This window comes from Bufo gargarizans, chromosome 5, assembly GCF_014858855.1.
Source record: "Bufo gargarizans isolate SCDJY-AF-19 chromosome 5, ASM1485885v1, whole genome shotgun sequence".
NCBI lineage: Eukaryota > Metazoa > Chordata > Amphibia > Anura > Bufonidae > Bufo > Bufo gargarizans.
Genome location: NC_058084.1, coordinates 13,056,112 through 13,080,467, shown reverse-complemented (window position 1 = coordinate 13,080,467; position 24,356 = coordinate 13,056,112). Strand labels below are relative to the sequence as shown.

The following is a 24,356-nucleotide window of genomic DNA, read 5'->3' as shown; positions in this document are numbered from 1 at the left end:
GTGATGACCTCCCCTAAGGTTAGGTCATCAATCTCAGATTGGCGGGGTGCCGACTTCCAGCACCCCCGCTGATCAGCTGTTTGACGAAACTGCCCTCTCTTCATTGTTTACCTACTCGACATCACAACCGCTATAGTGAGTCGGTGTAATTACATCTCAGCTATCCTATTTAAATGTCTCACCTCTGTTTTGGACTTTGAGGACAGGAGTAGCGAGGCAGGAGATGGAGAGAGAGAGCCTTCTGGTAGAAGGTAGCATGGAGTTGGTAAAAGAAGTTGTGACGTCACTGGTCAAATGTTGCCTACGGTTAGATAGTAAGAGGTATTATAGATATAGTGTGTACAGATAGGTAGTATATACAGCACGTACTGATATGTGAGGTATGAGGTATAAATTACACCTCGTACCTTACATATCAGTACACTGCTGTATATACTACATATCTTTGTCTATTATACCTCATGCCTCACATATCAGTACACTTTTGCATATATTATATTTCTGTACCCACGGCATCTATTATACCGTATATTACCTGATGTATGTGTGTGTGTATATATATATATATATATATATATATATATATACAATGGATATAAAAAGTCTACACACCACTTTTAAAATGTCAGGTTTCTGTGATGTAAAAAAAATGATACAAAGATAAATCATTTCAGAACTTTTTCCACCTTGAGGCCTCGTTCACACTTCAGTGTTTGGTCAGTGATTTCCATCAGTGATTTGTGAGCCAAAACCAGGTGCAGCTCTAAACATAGAACAGGAGCAGATCTTTCCCTTCTACCTAATGTCTATGGAGGCTCCACTTCTGGTTTTGGCTCACAAATCACTGATGAAAATCAGTGACCAAACACTGAAGTGTGAACTAGGCCTTTATGTGACCTATAAACTTTACCAGTCAATTGAAAAACAAACTGAAATCTTTTAGGTGGAGGGAAGAAAACAAAAAAAATAAACAAATAATGTGGTTGCATAAGTGTGCACACCCTCTTATAACTGGGGATGTAGCTGTGTTCAGAATTAAGCAATCCCATTCAAAATCCTGTTAGATAGGAGTCAGCATACACCTGCCATCATGTAAAGTGCCTCTGATTAACCCCAAATAAAGTTCAGCTGCTCTAGTTGGTCTTTCCTGAAATTTTCTTACTTGCATCTCACAGCAGAAGCCATGGTCCACAGAGAGCTTCCAAAGCATCAGAGGGATCTCATTGTTAAAAGGTATCAGTCAGGAGAAGGGTACAAAAGAATTTCCAAGGCATTAGATATACCATGGAACACAGTGAAGACCGTCATCATCAAGCGGAGAAAATATGGCACAACAGTGACATTACCAAGAACTGGACGTCCCTCCAAAATTGATGAAAAGACGAGAAGAAAACTGGTCTGGGAGGGACCAAGAGGCCTACAGCAACATTAAAGGAGCTGCAGGAATATCTGGCAAGTACTGGCTGTGTGGTACATGTGACAACAATCTCCCGTATTCTTCATATGTCTGGGCTATGGGGTAGAGTGGCAAGACGAAAGCCTTTTCTTACGAAGAAAAACATCCAAGCCAGGCTACATTTTGCAAAAACACATCTGAAGTCTCCCAAAAGCATGTGGGAAAAGGTGTTATGGTCTGAGGAAACCAAGGTTGAACTTTTTGGCCATAATTCCAAAAGATGTACTGCGCTCCTTCTTTTGTTTTTTCTGATATACCCAACAGTATATAGTAGAGTAGTATAGCACCCCACAGTATACAACACACCACAGTATACAGTAGAGCAGTATAGCACCCCACAATATACAGCACCCCACAGTATACAGCACCCCACAATATACAGCACCCCACAGTACACAGTATAGCACCCTATAGTATACAGCACCCCACAGTATGCAGTATAGCACCCTATAGTATACAGCACACCACAGTATGCAGTATAGAACCCCACAGTATATATTATAGTATTCAGACCGGAGTGTTCCTCCCAGGGTGGCGTTTTTTCACCTCCCTGCTTCCTCTCTCTCTTGTCCCCCTCATCTTTTATATGAAAAACATTTTATATTTGTCATATCATAATAAAGGATTTATTACATTTATCATCTGGCGCCTTGGCTCCTTCTTTCGTTTTTTCTGATATATGCACTCGGGAGCCTGTGCCAAGGTATTCTCTAGGGGTGTGATTGTGGGTGTACTGGGTGGGCACGGGCCCCCCCCTTCTTCTTTTTTCCCCTTTGTAGCACCCCTGGGGTCGCCCCATTGTTTCCTATATACTGTTGGGTGCTGTATACTGTGTCATGAGGAAGGATCTGTAATATATGTTGATCCGAAACATGTTGATGAAATGAGCCAGTAGTTTGGTTTTTAAGTACATTTCCTAATAAAATACGCACTGCGAGGTGAAGCTGGACAATCTACTTTTTTCGCTATTTCTCAGCCTTGGTTCCGGTTCTGTGTCCGTGCTCCTCGGTGGTGTATGGTGAGGTGAGCTCCAACTTGGTGTTTTTACGTTTCTGTATACTGTGTGGTGCTGTATATTGTGGGGTGCTATACTGCTCTACTGTATACTGTGGGGTGCTGTATACTGTGGGGTGCTATACTGCTCTACTGTATACTGCGGGTTCTGTATACTATAGTGTGCTATACTGCATACTGTGGGGTGCTATACTGCATACTGTGGGGTGCTGTATACTATAGGGTGCTAAACTGTGTACTGTGGGGTGCTGTATACTATAGGGTGCTATACTGCATACTGTGAGGTGCTGGGGTGCACTGTAACGCTAGGGTGAGCTGAGCCCCGGTCTCCTTCCTGCAGAGCGGTGCCCACTTCCAGCCTGAGCCCAGCTGCTCAGAGCACTAATCCTGAGCCGCTAGAATCTTCAGAACTGGAAGTATTTACAGTCATTCACTGTACTCTACCAGGTGTGTGGATTTTTTGTGTGTGTTGTGGTGAGGGCGTGATTGCATGCTAGGGTGTGGTAACGCGGGATCCAGGGGGCCCAAGTAAATTTTTGCCCAGGGTCCAATCAATATTAAAGATGGCCCTATCTATCTATCTATCTATCTATCTAATCACTATATTTCTATATCTATTGTAAGCTTTGGGGTCTTTAAGCTCCGCGAGACAAGTGCAAAAAACCGTGTCAGTAAAGCAAAGGGTCTTTATTGGTGACCAAACAAAACAAAATAAAGCTTTTCTTCAGCATCCAAACCGTCACAACAAAAGTCCTGCTTGTTTCCAGCACAAATTAGGAAAACAGTCTTTCTTCAGAAAAACAACCAAAAGAAAGGCACATACGTTTTTAGTAGAGGTCCTTCAGACCTTCCCTGCAGACACAGCTTCCCTTCCAAACTACTCAAAAGTCCTCTCTGAGCAGCTAGCAGACTTCCATCTTATCCTCACAGGTGCACTCTCCCAACCCACACCCTCCAGCATCACTTCCTGCTTTAATGGGTGGTTGTCTGTGAGATCTTAACCCCTTGTGCGCTGGCTTCCAGGGTTTAGGAGTGGAGGCTTCATCCCACCCAAATAACACTTTGGAGCCTCCAAAATTCCAGGCCCCAAACTCCTTTACTAAGATAGAGAAGACTGCGAGCCAGTCCTCTCTGAATTAGCGCCTGCCTGGAACTTTTCACCCACTTTTGGGTGACCCCCTGAACCTTCTACCTCTATTTAAATGGACCATAGTCCAAACAGTGGTGCCGTATAGCACCCGTCCAGGACCCACCCCCGGTGTCCTGTACATATCCCCCCCCTCTGCCTCAACGCGGAGGTGTTGGAGGCAACAGTAGACACCATACAATGGACTCGGGAGAGGGCATCGGCATTCTGATGCTGTCTCCCGGGTCTGTGCTCTACCATGAAATTGAACTCCTGGAGAGAAAGGAACCACCTTGTTACCCTGGCATTGGTGTGTTTATTCTGTCTCATCCAGGTAAGCGGAGCATGGTCTGACACCAAGCGGAACTTTCTGCCCAGGAGGAAATATCGCAGGGAGTCTAGAGCCCACTTGATGGCCAGACACTCCCGCTCTACCACCGCATAGTTTCTTTCAGCTGCCGTCAGCTTCCTACTAAGAAAGACCACAGGGTGCTCCTCCCCATTGATTTCCTGAGACAGGACCGCTCCTAACCCTTCGCTTGAAGCATCTGTCTGTACTACAAAATCTTTTGAAAAATCTGGAGCTACAAGCACCGGATCTTGGCACAAAGCTGTCTTAAGCATTTGAAAAGCCGCCTCGGCCTCGGCGTTCCACTTTATCATCACTGACTTTCTGCCTCTGGTCAGGTCGGTCAGTGGTGCAGCAACAGTGGCAAAGTTGGGGACAAACCTCCTATAATAGCCAACTATGCCCAAAAACGCTCTGACCTGCTTCTTGGTTAGGGGACGGGGCCAGTCCTGTATGGCCTCCACCTTACTCATTTGGGGCTTCACCAGCCCTCTACCCACAATATACCCTAGGTATTTTACTTCCTCCATCCCAATGGCACACTTCTCGGGGTTGATGGTGAACCCTGCTCTTCTTAAGGAGTCTACGACTGCCTGAACCCGGGGAAGGTGGGACTCCCAATCAGTGCTGAAGATGACTATGTCATCTAGGTAGACAGAAGCGTACCGTTGGTGTGGACGCAGAGTTTTGTCCATGGCCCTTTGGAACGTGGCCGGGGCTGAGTGTAGACCAAATGGCATCCTCTTATATTGGAAGTGGCCTTCTGGGGTAGAGAAGGCTGTCTTCTCCCTGGCTTCCTTAGTCAGGGGAATCTGCCAGTACCCTTTTGTGAGGTCTAGCGTGGTAATGTACCTGGCAGGCCCCAACCTTTCAATTAGCTCATCTACTCGTGGCATGGGATATGCGTCGAACTTGGAGACTTCATTAAGCTTTCTGAAGTCGTTGCAGAAGCGGAGGGCGCCGTTGGGCTTGGGTACCAACACAATTGGACTTGACCATTCGCTCTGCGACTCCTCAATGACTCCAAGCTCGAACATTCTTCTAACCTCTTCGGACACTGCCACCCTATGAGCTTCTGGGATACGGTAAGGCTTTAACCTGACTTTTACCTTGGGCTCGGTCACAATGTCATGCTCGATGACGTTGGTGCGACCGGGCAACTCTGAAAACATATCTCTATTTTTTTGTAGAAACTCTTTTGTTTGCTGGGTTTGAGGTCTAGTCAGGGTAGAAGCAACCTGCACCAAGTCGATCCCTGCATGGTCCCCTGACTGTACCCCTACTACCGCTGACACTTGTTCTCTGTCTCTCCAGGGTTTCAACAAATTGATGTGATAGATCTGGTATGGTTTTCTTTTCCCTGGCTGGTGTACCTTGTAGTCCACCTCACCGAATTTCTCTACTACCTCAAATGGGCCCTGCCATTTGGCCAAGAATTTGCTCTCTACCGTGGGTATTAGAACAGCCACCCGGTCTCCTACTTGGAACTGTCTAATTTTAGCCGACCTGTTATACACTCTTCTTTGGGCATCCTGGGCCTTCTGCATGTGCTCCTTCACCAGTGGCATCACCTTAGCCACCCTTTCTCGCATTTGAGAGATATGTTCTACCACCGTTTTGTGTGGTGAGGACTCACTTTCCCATGTCTCTTTTACCAGATCGAGTAACCCCCGGGGCCTTCGTCCATACACTAATTCAAATGGCGAAAAACCTGTGGATGCTTGTGGGACCTCCCGGATAGCAAATAACAGGGCAGGGAGTAACATATCCCAATCCCTTCCCATCTTTCTGGACTACTCTTCTCAACATGGACTTTAGGGTTTTATTAAATCTTTCGACTAGGCCATCGGTCTGTGGGTGGTAGACCGACGTCCGCAACTGCTTAATTTGGAACAATTTGCATAAGTCCGCCATTACCTTTGACATAAAAGGGGTACCCTGGTCTGTCAGGATCTCTTTGGGGAACCCAGTTCGTGAGAACATTTGAAACAACTCCCTGGCGATGGCCTTAGAGGAGGCTTTCCTCAAAGGGACAGCTTCTGGATACCTAGTTGCGTAGTCTAGGATGACCAATATATATTGGTGGCCCCGTGCCGACTTTACCAGGGGTCCCACCAGATCCATAGCGATCCGTTCAAACGGGACTTCGATAATCGGCAAGGGCACCAGAGGGTTTCTATAGTGTGGCGCTGGGGCGGTTAACTGGCAAATGGGACAAGACGCACAGTATCTTTTAACCTCGGCCTTCAACCCTGGCCAGTAAAACCGGTCGTTTATCCTGGCCTCTGTTTTCTCCGCCCCCAGGTGTCCTCCCAGTGCATCGTTGTGGGCTAGATCGAGGAGCATCCGCCTATACGGTTGGGGAACCAGCAACTGCTCTATAGTTTCCCCTCGGCTCTCAGCCACTCGATACAGTAAGTCCCCCTTCAACGCAAAGTGAGGGAACCTCTGATCTGCATCTGGCATTTGCGGGACCCCATCAACAACCGAAACCTGCTCTCGAGCATTGACCAAGGCAGGGTCCCGTAATTGGGCGGTACCAAATGCACCTCTGGACACGTCTAGATCTGGATGTACTGGCCTTGAGGATGTTTCCCCTTCATCCTCCTCAACTGGGGAGAGCTCCTCGTCATCCTCCCCCAGCATGACTTGTAATGGGAAGACCTCCCCCCTCTCAGAGATCAACCCGGGTTTAAGACCTGGGTCAGGGGCATTATCCTCCACATCAGCATTCCCTGCGACTTCATTATCAATGGTAGGTATTTCTATATCAGAGGGGTGTATTTCAGCTCCGGACCCTGTCCCTTCCAGGCCCAGTGCCCCCAGTTCCCCCGGTGGTGCCATTTGCACCTCGTTCCATAGTTCCAGAAATAGTGGACAGTCCCGCCCCACTATGATGTCATGAATTAAACTGTTTACCACCCCGACCTCCTGTGTAACTGAGGCACGGCCATAAGAGACAGTCACCGGAACCAAGGGGTACTCCTTGGTATCCCCATGAATGCATACCACCCGAAGAGTTTTAGTCACTGGTCTAAGCCTCCCAAGTACCCTGGCATGTACTAATGTTACCATGCTACCGGAGTCCAGGAGGGCCCTGGCAGGAAGGTGGTTCACCCACACTTCACACTCAAACCGTCCTGCAGCCAGGTCAAGATGAGTGGTACACACACTTCGCACATAGAAGGAGCTTCTCCGACCGGTTCCGCACTCCATAGGCTCCTCCTGCAGTGGGCATTGTGCCCGGGTATGCCCCCAGGACCGACATCGCCAACATTGTATGTCTCCCATCTTTGGTACAGGAACCGACCTCCGTGGTTCTAGGGCAGATGGTGTAAACCTGCGGACGCCAACATCTGGCAAGGCTTCTCTCCTCAGGTTGGTGGCTGGTCTGGGTGTCCTTGGCGTGGGTTCTCGACGCTTGGCAGGCCCAAGCAGGTCCTCCACCACGGTATACCGTTCAACCAGCTCGATCAGCTGGTCAGCATTAGTAGGGTTTCCATGGCTTACCCAGCGCTGTAGGTCATCTTGTAGGGACCGTAGGTACCGGTCCATCACCACTCGTTCCACCATTTGTGGACCTGACAACTTTTCTGGCTGCAGCCATTTTTTAACTAACTGAATTAGTTCATGCATCTGGGACCTGGGTGGTTGGTCTGATTTGTACCGCCAGCGATGCACCCTCTGAGCCCGGACAGCTGTGGTCACTCCCAGGCGGGCCAGGATTTCAGCTTTTAAACGTTCATAGTCTTTGATGTGCTCAGCTGGGAGGTCAAAATAGGCCTTTTGCGGGTCACCAGTGAGAAAAGGCGATATAATGCCGGCCCATTGGTCCCGGGGCCACGCTTCTCTCTCTGCTATCCTTTCAAAGGTGGTAAGAAAGGCTTCCACGTCATCGCTGGGTGTTAGTTTCTGCAAAAAATGGCTGGCTCTAACAGACACTGGGTTGCTAACGGCAACGACCGCTTGCGCTTGTCCCTGAGCCAGCTGCTGTACGGCCTCCTGCAAGGCAGCCACCTGTGCTTGAGTGGACTCCTGCTGGGCCGTAAGCTGGGCGGATAGCAGCCGTGTATTTTCCTGCTGCGCAGCTATAGCCTGTGCCAGGGCCTGCTGCTGCTGAGCCATTGCTTCCTCATGGCGACGGTTTGACTCTGCTGACGCTTGCTGCTGGGCCACAGTGGCTTGCTGCTGGGTCACAGTGGCTTGTGCCAAAGCCTTAACGACCTCCTCCATGCCTTTGTCTGCTGTTTGTAACGCCTGGGCTGACTTTACCCACGACATGCCATAAGTATACTGTCTCTTTAAATGTCAGTTTTAAACGGTTTTTTTTGCGCCTGCAAATGCACTTTGCCCGCATCCTCCACCAGTTGTAAGCTTTGGGGTCTTTAAGCTCCGCGAGACAAGTGCAAAAAACCGTGTCAGTAAAGCAAAGGGTCTTTATTGGTGACCAAACAAAACAAAATAAAGCTTTTCTTCAGCATCCAAACCGTCACAACAAAAGTCCTGCTTGTTTCCAGCACAAATTAGGAAAACAGTCTTTCTTCAGAAAAACAACCAAAAGAAAGGCACATACGTTTTTAGTAGAGGTCCTTCAGACCTTCCCTGCAGACACAGCTTCCCTTCCAAACTACTCAAAAGTCCTCTCTGAGCAGCTAGCAGACTTCCATCTTATCCTCACAGGTGCACTCTCCCAACCCACACCCTCCAGCATCACTTCCTGCTTTAATGGGTGGTTGTCTGTGAGATCTTAACCCCTTGTGCGCTGGCTTCCAGGGTTTAGGAGTGGAGGCTTCATCCCACCCAAATAACACTTTGGAGCCTCCAAAATTCCAGGCCCCAAACTCCTTTACTAAGATAGAGAAGACTGCGAGCCAGTCCTCTCTGAATTAGCGCCTGCCTGGAACTTTTCACCCACTTTTGGGTGACCCCCTGAACCTTCTACCTCTATTTAAATGGACCATAGTCCAAACAGTGGTGCCGTATAGCACCCGTCCAGGACCCACCCCCGGTGTCCTGTACACTATCTACAGTACCACACAGAAGTGAGTACACCCCTCTCATTTTGGTAAATATTTTATTCTATCTTTTCATGAAAGAGCACTGAAGATCTGACCCTTTGATACAATGTAAAGTAGTCAGTGTACGGCTTGTATAACAGTGTACATTGGGTGTGCCCTCAAAATACCTCAACACACAGACATTGTCTAAACCACTGGCAACAATAGTGAGGACACCCCTAAGTGAAAATGGCCAAATTGTGCCCAATTAGCCTTCTTGCCTCCCCGGTGTCATGTGACTCGTTAGTGCTACAAGGTCTCAGGTGTGTTACATTTGGTGGTATCGCTCTTACATTCTCTCTTACTGGTCACTGGAAGTTCAACATGGCTCCTTATGGCAAAGAACTCTGAAAAAAATGAGTTCTTGCTCTACATAAAGATGGCCAAGGCTATGAGAAGATTGCCAACACCCTGAAACTGAGCTGCAGCACGGTGTCCAAGACCATACAGGAGTTTAACAAGACAGGTTCCACTCAGAACAGGCCTCGCCATGGTCGACCAAAGAAGTTGAGTGCACGTGCTCAGCGTCATATCCAGAGGTTGTATGAGTGCTGCCAGCATTGCTGCAGAGGTTACAGGGGTGGGGGTTAGCCTGTCAGTTCTCAGACCATACACCGTACACTGCATAACATTGGTCTGCATGGCTGTTATTCCAGAAGGAAGCCTCTTCTAGAGAAGATGCACAAGAAAGCCCACAGAAGGAAGCCTCTTCTAGAGAAGATGCACAAGAAAGCCCACAAACAGTTTGCTGAAGACAAACAAACTAAGGACATGGATTACTGAAACCATGTCCTGTGGTCTGATGAGACCGAGATAAACGTATTTATTTCAGATGGTGTCAAGCGTGTGTGGCGGCAACCAGGTGAGGAGCACAAAGACAAGTGTGTCCTGCCTACAGTCAAGCATGGTGGTGGGAGTGTCATGGTTTGGGGCTTCATGAGTGCTGTTGGCTATGGGGAGCTACAGAACATTGAGGGAACCATGAATGCCACCATGTACTGTGGCATACTGAAGCAGAACGTGATCCCCTAAAACTGGACCGCAGGGAAGTATTCCAACATGATACCGACCCCAAGCACAACTCCAAGATGACCACTGCCTTACTAAAGAAACTGAGGGTAAAGGTGCTGGACTGGCCAAGCATGTCTCCAGACCTAAACCCTATTAAGCAGCTGTGGGGCCTCCTCAAACAGAAGGTCTCTAACATCCACCAGCTCCGTGATGTCATGGTGGAGGAGTGGAAGAGGATTCCAGTGGTAACCTGTGAAGATCTACTGAACTCCATGTCCAAGAGATTTATTGAGTTCTTTGGAGGGCACACCAAATTGACACCGTTATACAAGTGTAACACCCCAGAGTGGTGTTACCACTTCTGCACCTTGCTACTATCTTTTATGGTCTAACCTGTATGTCACCTATATATTTATTTCCAGGTCTCTCAACACTGTGCATTTATAATGTTATGTAACTGTTCATGTAATGTGCCTGGTTCACCAGCAGGTGGCAGCAAACACGGCAGAGCTATAGTTAGATAGAATGGAACTCATCATTCCTGTCTCCCCCCCCCCCCCCCCCCCGCTTTGGTCAGAAGTGGACCATTCCTGCTTGCTAACAGAAGGAGATGGGGCAGTTCTGGTTGAGACTCCATGTTGGAGCTGCCAGGATTCTAACCTATTCTTTGGCTGAAGATAAGTCCGACGAAAAAGTGCAGCATAAAGAAGAAGAAGCCAAGTTACCAAGTCAGCTTGTCAGTAAAGCAGAGTGAGAGAAGGATTGAGCAAAGTTGGGTTTGCCTGCCAGTTTAATGCTAAAGCCTGCTGAAACCAAGACAAAGCCTGAAACTGTTTGAAGAAACGTTCATTCAAGTAAAGCTGCCATTGAACTTCATCTCAAGGTCTGGACTCAAGTTATTTCTTCAAATCCCTCAATTATTCCCCCTATGTATTGCTTCCGAGCCAAAGCCTGGGGTCCAGTCGTATCCAGGTAGGAGCACCGTGACACACATAAAGAGACATTTTAGGCCGCAACATACAACTCAGCATTTTCTACACCTGGGACACACGTTATAGAGAGGGCCCTAGGGGGAGGCGCCCATTGCACAAGCTGTAAACTGACTACTTTACATTGTATCAAAGTGTCAGATCTTCAGCGCTGTCCCATGAAAAGATAGAATAAAAGATTTACAAAAATGTGAGGGTTGGACCGTGTATTCACTTTTGTAAGATACTGTTTCTACCTATCTATCTCTATCTATCTATCTATCTATCTGTCTATCTGTCTCTATTATCTATCTATCTATCTATCTATCTATCTATCTATCTATCTATCTATCTGTCTCTATTATCTATCTATCTATCTATCTATCTATATCTATTATCTATCTCTATTATCTATCTATCTATCTATCTATCTATCTATCTCTATTATCTATCTATCTATCTATCTGTCTCTATTATCTATCTATCTATCTATCATCTATCTATCTATCTATCTATCTATCTATCATCTATCTATCTATCTATCATCTATCTATCATCTATCATCTATCTATCTATCTATCATCTATCTATCATCTATCTATCTATCTATCTATCATCTATCTATCTATCTATCATCTATCTATCTATCTCTATTATCTATCTATCTATCATCTATCTATCTATCTATCTATCTATCTCTATTATCTATCTATCTTATCTTTCCTCGTTCTTTGTGTCAGCGAATCGATTTAACCTGAAATAGTATATAAAAAAAAAAAAAAATTCATACTACCCTCCTCCATTTGCTCGCAACGGGCCGCCAGCCTAGCCGGCGTGTTGACGTAATCTCGCGCCGCACAGGATTTCGGCTGAGATCTTCAAGCAAGATGGCGGCGGCCGGCCCGTCGCGAGCAAATGGAGGCGGTAAGTTTGATTAATTATTTTTTTTTATTGTTAATTTTACACTCAGATGCGGTGATCATTTATGAACGCAGCATCTCAGGGGTACAATGATGGGGGCGGCGCCATCGCTGCTCCCTGCCATTGCACCCGCTACTTACAAAAAGAAATGCGTTTCGTGATGAAGTAATTCGTCAACTAGTGAATTTTTTAGTGAAATTCGCCGAATCGAACTTTTAAGAAATTTGCTTATCTCTATATATCCTTCTGTCCATCTCATTCTCTGTCTGTACGTCCATCTGTCTATCTGTCTGTACGTCCATCTGTCCATCTGTCTGTACGTCCATCTGTCTATCTGTCTGTACGTCCATCTGTCTATCTGTCTGTACGTCCATCTGTCTATCTGTCTGTACGTCCATCTGTCTATCTGTCTGTACGTCCATCTGTCTATCTGTCTGTACGTCCATCTGTTTATCTGTCTGTACGTCCATCTGTCTGTACGTCCATCTGTCTATCTGTCTGTACGTCCATCTGTCCGTCTATTTATCTATCATATTTCTATCCCAGCATTTTTCATGTATTTTACCAGTAACAAAAATGACTTTTCAGGTTTTCTGCTTTTTAAAATCCGTTCCGTCGGATCACGTCCTGTTTCTTCCTGTAACTACTGTACCCAAAATTCCCCGGCGCCTGCTGCCGTCCCTGTCACACTGTAAGGTTATTTCGGATGCTGCATTAAGGGGACAGAAATACCCAGAAAAGTGGAGCTGCTCTATAATTGTAGAGAGTTGTCCCTGTGTCTCCCATGGTGGCTTCTGAAACTCTATCTCCTGCCTCCCGGCCGCCCCTCCTCTGTGCAGCAGCTCAGCCTCCCTCGTCTGCCCCACACTTCTCCGCTCTCATCCCCTCCCTGCACTGAAGCCACCGTCCAGTGCCCCTGCACCAGCTTCAGGATCATTGTCCTGGCAGCAGCCACCAACCAACTCTGGAATTCCATTTATGTTTGGTGGCTTCTCTGCCCACCTCGTCTTCTCGCCTCTCCTGGGATTTTGGGATGTAGTTTGATCAACTTTTTGCACTTTGTTGCTGAGACTGAACTTATCTGGGAAGCTGAGAGAGAGGTGGCATCTCTGCCTGGTGCATCTCTGCCCGGTGTATCTCTGCCTGGTGCATCTCTGCCCAGTGCATCTCTGCCTGGTGCATCTCTGCCCGGTGTATCTCTGCCTGGTGCATCTCTGCCCAGTGCATCTCTGCCCAGTGCATCTCTGCCCTGTGTATCTCTGCCCGGTGTATCTCTGCCCGGTGCATCTCTGCCTGGTTTATCTCTGCCCGGTCTATCTCTGCCCGGTCTATCTCTGCCTGGTCTATCTCTGCACGACGGTCTATCTCTGCCCGGTGCCCGCCTGACTCCTGGATGACTGGTAATTTCTACTAGGTATGTAAAGTTATTTATCTACAATGTGTTGTATCTCATATGTGGTGCCGACATGTGCCATAGCGCGGTACATAAACATACTCCCATCAGTTCCCCTCGCCAGAAGAGCTCACAATCTATTGTCCCGTTCAGTTTCATATGGGACCAGTCTGCTAGAAGTTTCTTGTAACTTCCACCTGTCTTTGTACTGCATGTGGCTTTGGCATGAGGGGAGGGGGCAAATAACTATAATACATGGCAGATGTAGCAGAGCTGACTGTGTCTTCTGGCTCAACAACAAGTTTACAGATCAACCGAATGCATTTTTTGATGTTACTAAGGTGCTCAAAAACCCTATTCAGCTCTGCTACATGTCAGCGGTAACTGTAGAAAAGCTCTAATACTACAAAAGGCAGAGGACGACACTCGGGCAGTTTTGTGATCTTGCACTCGGTCAACTCTGCTAAATTTTGTTAGGAGAAATTAATGAGGCTGTCTCACCACGCTAGGAAATGCCCCCAATGTCTGATAGACACGAGTCCCACCTCTGGGACCCGCACCTGTCTATAGAACGGTAGCCCACAGCGTGAAGCAGGGCACACAGCGCATGCGCGGCCGCCCTCCATTCATTCCGATGGGAGCGCAGAAAATAGCCGAGCTGGAGGCTTGGCTATTTTCGGCAGTTCGATTGAAATGAATGGGAGGCGCACCCCGCCAAAGCGCAGCCTCCGCTCCATTCACTTCTATGGAGCTGAAATACCCAAGCCAGCGCTCAGCTATTTTCGATGCACCCATAGAAATAAATCAAGGGTGGCTGTGCCTGCGCAGTGCGCCTCCTTCAATTTGCCGGCTCCGTTCTACAGATAGGTGTGGGTCACATATTGGGGGCTTATCCTAGCAATATGCCCCCAATGTCTGAGGTGAGACAACCCCTTTAGGATTATTGTGTAATGGAAAGAAAGGACTGGATGATCGGAGCTTTGTAATGGGCGTCCAAAAAATAGGACATGTTATATTTTTGGTCGTTTTCATGGCCAGACGGACCCCACAGAATTTTTTTTTTACAGTTGCTAAAAATTGTTACAAGGGCCTTTCAGGGTATAACTCGCATCATCCACGTGCACGAGCAGGGACATGTGCTCTTCACTAGATGCAGCAGGACCTGATGACATCACATGATCACGCTGGGAGCACAGGTCCTGCAGCATCCAGCGAGGAGCAAGTGGCCCCACGGGTGGGTGAAATGAGTTTTTTTGGTCTGTAGTATACTGGGTGGTGTTAAGAGGGGCATAAAAATGTAAAATACTGGGGTACACTATGAAGGGCCTTATATATACTGGGGGGCACTAAGATAGGCCTTATATCTACTGGGGGGCACAAAGATAGGCCTTATATCTACTGGGGGGCACAAAGATAGGCCTTATATCTACTGGGGGGCACTAAGAAAGGCCTTATATCTACTGGGGGGCACAAAGATAGGCCTTATATCTACTGGGGGGCACTAAGAAAGGCCTTATATCTACTGGGGGGCACTAAGATAGGCCTTATATCTACTGGGGGGCACTAAGAAAGGCCTTATATCTACTGGGGGGCACTAAGATAGGCCTTATATCTACTGGGGGGCACTAAGATAGGCCTTATATCTACTGGGGGGCACTAAGATAGGCCTTATATCTACTGGGGGCACTAAGATAGGCCTTATATCTACTGGGGGGCACTAAGATAGGCCTTATATCTACTGGGGGGCACTAAGATAGGCCTTATATCTACTGGGGGCACTAAGATAGGCCTTATATCTACTGGGGGGCACTAAGAAAGGCCTTATATCTACTGGGGGGCACTAAGATAGGCCTTATATCTACTGGGGGGCACTAAGATAGGCCTTATATCTACTGGGGGGCACTAAGATAGGCCTTATATCTACTGGGGGCACTAAGATAGGCCTTATATCTACTGGGGGGGCACTAAGAAAGGCCTTATATCTACTGGGGGGCACTAAGAAAGGCCTTATATCTACTGGGGGGCACAAAGATAGGCCTTATATCTACTGGGGGGCACAAAGATAGGCCTTATATCTACTGGGGGGCACAAAGATAGGCCTTATATCTACTGGGGGGCACTAAGATAGGCCTAAGGGTGGGTTCACAACACGTTTTATGCCTCCGTTTGATATATACGGATACATAAAAAAAGGATACAAAACCTCAGCACATGATATATATACGTTTTTTAATAATTGAAACTCTATGGTGAACGGATGCCACTGTAGGGCATCAGTCTGAGGCGTCCGTTTAACGTATACGTTTTTTGTAACAGATGGGAAAAACATGATGTGAACCCAGCCTTACAAATACTGGGAGGCACTAAGAGGGGCCTTATATATATACTAGGGCGCACTAAGAGGGGCCTTATATATACTGGGGGGCACTATGAGGGACATTATATATATATACTAGGGCACACTAAGAGGGATCTTATATATACTGGGAGGCACTGAAGGGGACATTCTATATACTGGGGGGCACTAAAAGGGACATTCTATATACTGGGGGGCACTATGAGGGGCATTATATATACTAAGGGGCACTCAGAGGGGCATTATATATACTAAGGGGCACTAAGAGGGGCCTTATATATACTAGGGGTACTAAAGGGGACATTCTATATACCGGGGGCACTAAGGGAGCTATTATAATATATATAATGGGTGACACTAAGGGGGCATTATATTTACTGGGGTCACTAAGAGGGGCATTATATATACTGGGGTCACTAAGAGGGGCATTATATATACTAGGGGCACTAAGAGGGGAATTATATATACTGGGGCACTAAGAGGGGCATTATATATACTGGGGGCACTAAGAGGGGCATTATATATACTTGGGGTGGGGCTCTAAGAGGGGCATTATATATACTGGGGGCACTAAGAGGGGCATTATATATACTTGGGGTGGGGCTCTAAGAGAGCCATTATACTATATATACTGGGTGGCACTAAATGAGGCATTATATATACTTGGGGTGGGGCTCTAAGAGAGCCATTATACTATATATACTGGGTGGCACTAAAGGGGGCATTATATATACTGGGGGCACTATGGGGCCATTTGATACCCAGGGGGCACTATGGGGGGCATTACGTATACTAAGTGCAGTGTAAGGGTGGGATTAAAAAAAAAAAAAAAAAAAAAAAAGCTTATGAAATGAAATTCATCTGTTTTTATTGCCAACTTTTAATGACCATTACAAAATGGCCACTAAAAATAGTCATGGCCAGAAAATGGAGGCTCACACTGATGCAAAATGACCATGAAAAATTGACAGTGTATCCGTGAATAACCCCATAGATTGTAATTGGTTCTAATAATGGCTGTTAGGGTTGAGCGAAGCCGCACTTCGGATCAAAGATCCAAAGTCACTTTGTTCGAACCCTCGGACTTTGATTGTACAACTTGAAAACCATCCGACTTCCGATTGCTGTTTTACAATGATTTTCAAGTTGTACAATGGAATGCCGAAGTTCTTAACGAACCAGGCTTCGCTCAACCCTAATGGCCATGGGCCAGCCGTTTTATTACCTCCGTGAATGAGGCCATGATACTACTTCTACAATTACCCCTACTACTCCTAACGGGATCTTGTCCCCTCACGGCAGCATAGTGATAGTGACAGAGCCACTGATTTCAGCAGGCTAATAATCAGTACTTTTACGCTACTAACGGCTGAATTTCGCAGTGCGCAACAGTGAAGATCAATTCAGGATTTTTTTTTATTTTATTTTATTTTTTGGGCCAAAAAATCACCAGGTTCAAAACTGTGTGTGAAGAAACCATAACGCAAGGTTCCCATCTGTGTTCAGAAATCCGTCAGGTTCACCGCATGCGGCAGAGCTGGTCACTTCCTTTCCCTCCGGATCCCCATTGACTATAATGGGATCCAACAGGGATCCGGCCACTTTCCAGAAGAAGTTCCAGCTTTCGCCAGACAAAACGTCATGCATGCAGGACTCGTTCCAGTCCATGTTCTGGTCCCCGGACTGTTTACATCCAGTGGTGCATGGACATGGTCACATGCTCTGCTGCAGCCAATAACTGGTGACGTGGCCACAAGTGGCACATCACCGCTGAAGCCAGTTATTGGCTGCAGCAGAGCCTGTGACCATGACCATGCAGCATTGGAGGTAAACACTACAGGGACTGGAAGTGGATATGCGGGAACCAGCACAAAGGACTGGAGAAGGTAAGTACAAATCTTCTATTACGGAGGGCAGGCTGTGGACATTAGATAAAATGTCTTCACTCCCGGAGAACCCCTTTAATGCTTCTTCTGCTACAGCGCATCATAATGATCCAGCAGGAGGAGCTGAGCAAATGGATATATAGTTTTATGGGAAAACATTCAGTGTAAGTCCTGCTCTTTCTGCACTTGATGTCCTACAGGGATGGCTGCCAGTCACTGAACTCCTAAGCCCAGAAAGAGCAGGAATTTAAAGGAACTATGCAATGACTAGAGGCCAAGCATTGCCTTTCTGGGCATCGCGTGAGAGGACCTATCCTGTAGTCACTTGCAGCAGGGCACTGACACATCCCAGCACCAGGAATTAAGCTTTTCATGTTGGCCCCCGTCAACACCTGCTGCAGTTTTATGTGCACAGCTCGAGGGGCCCACGGACGTTACTGATGTTATTTGTGTATGACTCCTGGCATTGTGTGTCATCTGCTGCTTGTAATGTGCTAAATAAGTCATCACTGTCGTGTATGATATGTGCTTTACAGACAGCTTGGAAAAAGCAGTGCTGCAGTGTAAAGCATGATAAAAGTAGCACTTCTGATGAAACAGAACAATTTTAGACCACCTTAGACTCCCATAGACAATGCAGCTAAGCTGGAGTAATTGATCATAGATGTGTCCTAATGGATTAGAGCTAAAGTTCAGGCAATGTGGGCAGGGGCGGCATAAGAGTATTATAGGCCCCGGGCTGTTTACCCATCTTGAGCCCTCTATTTACCCCGACCATCCCACCTGTCACTTCTGCCCCATATTTTTTTCCTGGTAAATATAAAAAAACGATTCTACATATATAATATAACACCCCCAGCCCCTCATAGTGTATAGTGTACAACACTCCACAGGGTGCAGTATATAACACCCCACAGTATATAATACACCACCCCACAGCATACAATATATAATACAACATATATAACACCCCACAGTATACAGTATAACACCCCACAGTATACAGTATAACACCCCACAGTAGACAGTGTATAATAAGCCACACAGTATACAGTATACCACCCCACAGTATACACTATATAACACCCCACAGTATATAATACACCACCCCACAGCATACAGTATATAATACAACATATATAATATAACACCCCACAGTATACAGTATAACACCCCACAGTATACAGTATAACACCCCACAGTAGACAGTGTATAATAAGCCACACAGTATACAGTATAACACCCCACAGTATACACTATATAACACCCCACAGTATACACTATATAATATAACACCCCACAGTATACACTATATAATATAACACCCCACAGTATACACTATATAACACCCTACAGAATACAGTATGACACCCCACAGTATACAGTATAACACCCCAGTAACATACATATCTTACTGGTCGCATGGTGATGATGTCATCACAGGTCCTTTCCCCTATGAGCATTGTCCTTTCCTTCCTTGTAATGGGCAGTGATGGGCCCCACAGAAATATTGGGCTGGAGCTACAGACCCAAGCACCCCTATTTTAATCCGCTCCTGAATGTGGGAGGAAATGAATGACGCATGAGCATCACATGGATCAGCTAAATATATATATATATATATATATATATATATGTATATATACACACAGCATGTCCGTCTGTACAGATGAAGGAACAGGTGCTGGTTGATAGTCATGAATGGCCGCCATTACTGTTTGTGCTCTGAACTATCATTCTGCAATGCTGTATAGAGTCATACCTCTTCTTACAGCTCTCTTTTCCTTGCTCTCTGTGAAAGTGTCAGTCTTCACTGTCAGTCTGCAATTTTATTCTAAAAAGGGCAAAATATCTAAATTAGTCGCTAAAAGAAAAGTCCATTTGGCCACCTGGCAGGCGCCTTCTCCTCAACACAGTCTTTAAGGGAACTTCCAGAGACTGGTAGGAACCTGCTCAGGGTCTACGTTTGATGGTGGACAATTATATGACGGCTATCTTTCTTTGTTACCAAATGTACAGAATGTCCTACCATGAGACCCAAGGAGGAGAAGAAGCCAGCCACTTCCTCCCTCACCGTTATGACTACGAAGGACAATTCCCAGCATCCTTTGCTTTCCCTCTACCCGTAGTTAGCCTCTGAATGACCAGGGGACAGAAAAAGACTTAATAATGCTTATACCTACCATGGGAGAAGCTGAAAAGTGCTGCTACAAGCCTCCCGAGTGGCCTCCTTCAGCCACCACTAGAGGGAGCTCACTGCCTTTAGTACTAGGTGTACAAATCCATTTTCAGTGAGCTCCCCCTAGTGGTGGCTGCAGGTAGACAGCATTCTCTAATTTAACAAGTCAGGAAACAGAGCTTCCCTATGCAAATATATTATGAAATGGGCTTCAGTACTTTTGGTGGAGCTCTCAGTGGACGCCATCATGAATACTGTGATTGGAAGGGGGGGCTCGACTATTTCTGCATATACTTATCGTATATCTCCCAAGCATTTTAGTTTAGATAAGTCTGGAAAAAAAAAACTGACTGTATTATAGTCCAGATCTCCATTTTTAATTCTGCTAGATGGCACTGGAAACAGTCAGTAAGCTTGTTGTCAGACACACCCTCTAAATGGTATATAGACTGCACCTCTCAATATCACTGCAGACATCGAACTAGCAGGGAATGTCAGGAGATTTCAGCTCTGAGGCCTGAAGAATTTATTTTACCAGCCAAATGCTCATTATCGGTTGTATGAATCCGCCTCCGTGTGGTGAGTTATCATGATGAGAAAACGATGCAGCAGAGTTCACTTACACATTCAGCTCTGCTACATCTGTCAGTATAGCGTTCATATCTCAATCTCTGTACATTCCATTGGAAACCTCGGATGTTCTGGTCTGCTGGATGTTTACCTACAATCCACGCTCTGAAATGCGGTTTTCTAGTGGAGGTCGGTGCGTGTATAGCACGCAGGCGAGGTATTCCTTTGATACGGGGATAATGCTGTTTTCTTGTACATACCGTGAAGAGGCTCCATGCCCGTCTGTAAATATAGATGTACATGTCCTGATAATGAGGAGACAACGCTCGCCACCTACGTGGTCGTCGGCGTGCCAAACTGACGCCTTCCCTCAAGGGCGTAAGTACATAGGTGATGTTGGTGCAGTGTGTGTCCTGTAGGGGGCTCCAATGAGAAGCTGGCAGAGCAGGGAAACAGCGCGGGGAGAACTGAATCTCCGTCTCCTGTAGTAGACTGCTGGTAAAGCTGCGCTGACCCGGGTCTGCCTCTGGTGAAGGGTCCGACGGAGCAGCAGCAGCAGAAGAAGAGAGGTCACAAACTTTGTGGGACAATTCGCATCAAAATGTTCCCAGGACTGGAGATTTACTGGAACTCGATTTAAATTTGATTCGGGTCCAAATAAATGTGACTGGTATCAAAAGTGCTCCGCTTACCCTGAGTAGTCGCGTGTGACACGTTGGGGTCTCCGTTGGCCGTATCCAATACTGACTGCGTCAGTAATGTCAGAGGGACAGTGACCTACCTGACCGTGGGTAAACGGGGGGAGCCGGTAGTTAGAATTTTTTTTTATTTTTTACGTGAAAGTAAAATATGAGTTTTATGACCCTAAAAAATTTCTCTTTTTTTGTTGCAAATGCTCCCCGTTTAGTATACACATACATTCTCCTATATCTTATCTTATCTATCTATCTATTTATCTCATATATATCTATGATATATTTGTCATTATCTATTTATCTATATCTATCTAACTCATATTTATCATCTATCTATCCATTCATCACTCTATCTGGTTCACCGTACATTTCTCAGGAGGAGGTCATCCACTTTGAACGTCTCTCTCTCTCATGGTACATCCATAAATTAAATCAGTAATGCACTGAACTGACTGAGTAATGGCAAACAGAATATGGCAGCACACCATTATACGTACAAACAATTGAACTAGGGATTAGGGATTATTCTGGATTACAGCGGTTTTATACTTACTATACATGGAAAATGGAAGCTCTCTTCGCACATTTTCGATTAAACGTGTCAGGCCCATCTACCAACGTCAAGGTGGCTTCCACAGATGGGTTCCTAACACTAGCAGAACTGCCTCTCCTGGGCTTAACCTAAGCCTACAATCTTCAGGGTGGTGTAGGAACGGTAGGTGGTGATGGGTGATGGGTCATCTGCCCAGGGCTTCTGAGCAGAGTATAAATATAGCTGGTACCTACACCGCCCTGAACATTGTAGGCTTAGGTGTTAGGAACCCATCTGCAGAAGCCACCTTGATGTTGGTAGATGGGCCCGATACAGGTTTGATCAAAAATGTGCGAAGAGAGCTTTTATTTTCCATGTATAGTAAGTAAAGAACCGCTGTAATCCAGAATAATCCCCAGTTCTATTATCTGCATGTGTAACAGTGTGCCGCCATATGTATTGTTTGCTGTTTGTATTTAGCCTTATTGATGTGCACCTGTGACTTCTGACATGCTAGTCTTAATTTTCTTGCACTGAATGAGTAATACTTTGCTTCTCCTGTGGTGGCGCTGCAGGAGAATTGAACCTTTGCTGATGGATTCCTCAACAGATTACAATTAATTGTTGGGGTCTCGGGGGCAGGACTGCTAATGACGGACTATCATCATCATCATCATCGCCACAATCATCTATATATATCAGATATAACAATCACTAAGCAATAGACTGGCTGCTTCTATCAGTGGCTCCTCCATGACTGTGCAGTTTGACAAGACACTGCCTTAATTGGCCTAAAAATTGACAACCATTTTTGTAAGTCAGAAATGTTCTTATAGCAGTTGTCAGTTCCCTTCCCCCCCACTCCTTTTGGCAGCTCAAACATTGTACGTTTCTCAGCAGAGGGCGCTAATGAGCAGGTCCCCATAGGTGGCGCAGGTAACTCCATTTGGGTGACTTGGCTGAGAAATTAGGTGTCATGTATTTTTTAGATGTTTTTGTCATACCCCACACATCGTCCGCTGCATTTACATCAAGTCTTTAGTCTATAAACCTATTAATACTCAGCCAAGTAATTGGTAGAAACCATTGTGAATGTGAAGTTGTACAAAGCCGCTTTGATGCGGGGGTCTTAGGAGTGGATTATACTATTACGAGGGGGGGAGGAAAAGTGCAATACCCCACACAACGTCGGAGCGCGCATTCCTCCAGCGCAGATTATGCAAAGTCTGAAAGAAGATTACTCAAGGATAAATTTACTCAAGACGAGCGGAATTCTCTTCAAATTCAGAGGAAGACATGAGCAGAAATGTAGAGGATTCATTAAAGGGTCTTTCTCCTTTTTTTCTCATGTCTGTAGGCTGTGCTTGGTATTGCAGGTCAATCAAAACTTTATTAGTCGTTAATCAGCATGTGAACAGCGGCGCTGTACGCCTCTACTGTAGGAGTCCACCAAATGCAGACAAATTGATACATTTGTTACAGGTGAGCGGATGAGGCGGATTGTAACGTTTCTATCTGCTCAGATGACGGATGCTTCTGTTCCTTCTGTCGTAAGGATTTTTACAATGGAAATAATGAATGATGATTTTCCATAATTAAAAATGCTGAGGGAGAAGGATGAAGCCTCCCGTCTGTTAATCTTCATTACCGCTAGAACAATGGCGTGACACCGGATCAATTAGCGCAGCTCCGGAGCCCCCATTACTCCAGTCTTCCTAATTGCTGCCATATAAATGTGTCCTGGAGCAATAATTCATGAGGAGCGGCTAGAAGATGGACCCTGAAGGATCTTTAATACGATCAAACACGGGGTGGACTATTAATTGGGGCCATTAACATCCGTGTACCCATGGCAACACTGAACTAGCAGAGAACAGGGCAGGATGCTTTATCTTGAGGATTTTGCGCCAAAGAATGTACCTATGAGGATGATAGACTTCATGAGCACAGGTCAGGAAGGGTTATCTTGGATTTACATCAAAACTAGTGTATCCAAAGTGAACTTTGATATGAATTTTAGGAAAAATTAGATGCGTCACGAAGCCGAATTTTTTTGCGCTTTGTGGTAACAATTTTTTTTTTCCTGAAATGGTGAGAAAAAAAATACTCACCTTGTCCACTTGATTGCGGAAAGGCCTGTCTTGATTGAACACCAAAGAACCTGCGCTGAGCGTGATGACATCACCACGTGATTGCACTGGCTGCGCACGGTGATGTCATCAGTGGCACTGATCCCAGACACCCCTTGGCAGTGACTGTGATCAGAGATAACTCCAGTCATGGATATATAACCCTTAAATTTCCATGGTCAATTGCGACCATGATCATTTATGAGGGGGGGGATAGTCCTGATAACCAAATGGTACGTTAGCTGGGAGCCTTTCGAAGGCTACCAGGCCTGCCATAGTAAGGATCCTGTTAAGCATTGCCTTAGGCAGGGCTTAATAGGAGCACAATGATTTTCCTATACACTGCAATAGTAAAGGGCCGATTACACGGGCCGAGACTCCCAAAGATAATTGCAAACAAGTGTTCTATGGAATGCTCGCTATGGATTATCTAGCGGTGTAAATGTACCGCTAATTACCCAATGAACAAGTGAAACTTTTTTTGTTCATCAAGTAATTTGATCATTTGTGCGCGCACAAAAATGATCGTTTACTGCAGCAGATTGTGCTGTATAAACACGGTATACAACGAGTCAGTATGAGGAAGAGCAATGGCTTTAGCGATCACTCTTCCCCATACTGTGGAGGAGATCGCTGCCTGTAAACGCAGCTTTCTTCTCCGCTGACAAGCAACAGATTGTTAGGAAGGAAAGCTTCCTTCCCCACAATCTGCTG

At 46.1% G+C, this 24,356-nt stretch overlaps 1 protein-coding gene across 1 annotated transcript in view; it reads left to right on the top strand.

The window, feature by feature from the left end:
- The first annotated feature begins 13,259 nt into the window (after nt 1-13,259).
- The window catches only part of COL22A1 (collagen type XXII alpha 1 chain), a 305,779-nt gene continuing 294,682 nt past the window's right edge, over nt 13,260-24,356 (top strand). Inside the window, exon 1 of the mRNA XM_044294919.1 lies at nt 13,260-13,316. The gene's annotated coding sequence lies outside the window, so the exon portion shown is untranslated. The remainder of the gene's footprint in view (nt 13,317-24,356) is intronic.